Genomic DNA, 3,499 nt, shown 5'->3' with positions numbered 1-3,499 from the left:
ATTTATGCTTGAGCATGTGCTGTATAAACAGACACAGAGGTTTGGTGAGGACTACCCATATGTCAGGCTTCCCAGGAGGCACTGGTGGTAAAGAATCTTCCTGCCAATGCAGGAGATGTAAGAGATGAAGGTTCGGTCCCTGGGTCAGGAAGATCTTCTGGAGGAGGGCATGGCAACCTACTCCAGTATTCTTGCCTAGAGAATCCCATGGACAGAGGAGCCTGGCGGGCTACAGTCCATAAGGTCAGACAAAGAGTCAGACACGACTGAAGCGACTTAGCACACACACACATGCACCCACATATCACCAACTTTCTAAATTTCAAGTACCTTATGCAGCAGATGTTATAGAAGGAAACGGAGGCTTAGATCAGGCAATGTCCCTAGGTCTCACACCTAGTAGGCGGCATGGAAGCAGATAAGGAGCTGGTATTAAAAGCAAAGGTGTCACTGCTACATTTAAAATGGATCACCAACAAGGTCCTACTGACCAGCACAGGGGAACTCTGTGCAGTGCTATGTGGCGGCCTGGCTGGGGGGCGGGGTTGGGAGAGAACGGATACGTGTGTATGTGTGGCTGAGTCCCTTTACTGTCCACCTGAAACTTTCACAACATTGTTAATTGACTATACTCCAAAATAAAAGGAAAAGTTAAAAAAAATAAACACGAAGGGGTCAACTCCAGTGGCTCCTGCCTTAACGACTAACCAGAAGTGGGGGTGATGGCTGGGGTGGACATCGTCTCCCTGTCCAGGGGAGCAGCAGCGTTTCTTTCTTGTCCTGGTTACACCCGATCGCCATCCATCCACAAGGCACAGTGCATCAGAGTCATTGCCCTGTGCACAATGCCTTCTCAGCCCCTCCACCTTGTCTCATTTCCTCCGCTGACATGACAGGGTGCAATTAACATTACAGCCTTTCAAGGCAAATGCCTGTTAAATCCATCACTCAGGCCAGGGGAGGTCTGTGCTTCATGTCATTAAGGGGCTGGCACGTTTCCCACTGGGGTGCCTGGGGAAGCAGGGGCGAGAGGAGGAAAGAGGAAGATGTTATGTTCTCATCGTAGAGAAGCAGTCTTTCTGCTTCTTCTTTCTGATGACTTGTCTGCAGGTTCCCACCTCTGGCACTACATTCTTTCAGGAGCCAAGGCTGATTGTGCTAGAAGTTGCCCTTCTGTAAGCATAGCCCAAGCATGGTTTCCATGGCAACATCTCCAAAGGAGGATGCTAGGATTCCAGGCTTTGTGGCCTTGGGTAAACAATGGGCTGGTTGCTTCTGAGAAGCTGAGAAGCTTCTCTCCACTTTCTCTAAAGCCGTGTACAGCCCCTCCTCCCACCAGATATACAGAAAGCAAGTGAAATGAAAAACTGAGTCAATTCAGCCTTCCATTTGTAGGATAAAATAAACCATGTGTTTATTTAATAAATCAAGTGTGTGAGTTTTAAAAAATTGAGTGGTCAAACTCACTCAGAAGTACAAGAAATCCTAGGAGAGAATTCTAACAAGGAGATGCTGAAGTTCCTGCAGGGGGCTGGGGGGACTCTAGCTTCCCTGTGATACCTCGTCTACTCAGTCACTGCGTGAATAAGTAGTCTCTGCAATGCTGCCCTTTAATTAAGGACTCATTCATCCATTCATTCATACATCCCACCATTTATGATGCGCCTACCCCTGGTGGAGCCAGGTACTGCACCACCAGCTGACCAGCTGGGGACACAAACAATGCTAAAGGAACTTACATCTTGTTTGTTGTGATTTAGTCGCTAAGTCGTGTCCAACTCTTTTGCGACCCCTTGGACCGTAGCCTGCCAGGCCCCTCTGTCCATAGGGTTTCCCAGGCAAGAATAATGGAGTGAGTTGCTGATCCCTTCTCCAGGGCATCTTCCCGACCCAGGGATTGAACCCGAGTCTCCTGCATTGCAGGTGGATTCTTTACCATCTGAGCAACCTGGGAAGACCATATTCATATTCTTTCCCATTATGGTTTATCAGAGTATATTGAATTTAGTTCTCTGTGCTATGATGTAGGACCTTGTTTATCCATCCTATATGTAATAGTTTGCATCTGCTAACCCCAAACTACCAATCCATCCCTCTCACACCTCTTCTCCCCTTGGCAACCACACATCTGTTCTCTATGTCTGTAAGCCTGTTTCTGTTATGTAGATAAGTTCATCTGTATCATGTTTGAGATTCAACCTATAAGTCATATCATATGGCATTTGTCTTTCTCATTCTGACTTACTTCACTTAGTGTGATAATCTCTACGTCCGTTCATGTTGCTGCAAATGACATTATTTCATTCTTTTTTATGGCTAAGCAATGTTCCATTATATATGTGCCATTGACAGCTGATAGAGATTGCCATAAGGTTAAATGAAATAATATTGCAAAGTTCTTGGCATAGTGTTTGTTATATGGAAAGAGTTAAATAAATATCAGTCTCTTCCTTTCTACTTTTTAGAATTCCACCCCCAACCCCCACCCTGCACCACTTACTGCCAGCTGTTTGCCTGGCCTGCCACTGGAAACAGCTGCTATCTCAGAGCCAACATGGCTTACCAGACTGTACTTCCCTTTTACTGGACCCTAAAGCAGAGTGGTTTCCCCCATCCTCTGGCTTCCCAGAGACTGGCTACCCAGTCTTCCCATGGGTAGACTGCTTTCTGCAGCTTAGAACTCACCACTTCCCATCCTCATTCCTCTCTGCTCTGTTTTGTTGTAAGAGGATAAGAAATGCATGGGGTCCCTATGAGGAAACTTGGAGAAATTAAGTAAGTGGGGAAAAGCTATGTTGAGAAGACAGGTCCAGGTGGCTCAGTGGTTAAGAATAGACCTGCAATGCAGGAGATGCTGGTTTGATCTCTGATCTGGCAAGATCCCACATACTGCGGGGCAGCTGAGTTCATGTACAACTACTGAGCCTGTGATCTACAGTCCAGGGGCTGCAACTACCACGCCCATGTGATGCGACTACTGAAGCCCGTGAGCCCTAGAATCCATGCCCCACAGCAGGAGAAGCCACTGCAATGAGACGCCCAGGCACCGCAACTAGAGAGTAGCCCCCACTTGCCACAACTGGAGAAAAGCCTGCCCAGCAACAGCAGCACAGCCAAAAAATAAATAAATAACATTTAAAAAAAGAAGAGAGGTCCACCCAGCAGAAGTCAGTGAAGTTCTCCTCTCTCTCTTTTTAAAATTAATTTTATTTATTTCTTTCTTTTTGGCCATGCTGGGTCTTCATTGCTGTGGGTGGGCTTTCTCTAGTTGCGGTGGGTGGGCTTTCTCTAGTTGCGGTGAATGGGCTTCCCACTGCCGTGGCTTTTCTTGTTGACGAGCATGGGCCCTAGGGCCCTTGGGCTCAGTTGTTGCAGGGCATAGAATTAGTTGCCCTGAGGCATGTGGAATCTTCCTGGTCCAGGGATCGAACCCATGTCCCCTGCATTGGCAGGCAGCTCTTTTTTTTTTTTCCCTGCTCTGCTGATCTCATTTTCCTCA

The sequence above is a fragment of the Cervus elaphus genome, chromosome 16, assembly GCF_910594005.1.
Source record: "Cervus elaphus chromosome 16, mCerEla1.1, whole genome shotgun sequence".
Taxonomy (NCBI): domain Eukaryota; kingdom Metazoa; phylum Chordata; class Mammalia; order Artiodactyla; family Cervidae; genus Cervus; species Cervus elaphus.
This window is presented reverse-complemented; position numbering follows the sequence as displayed.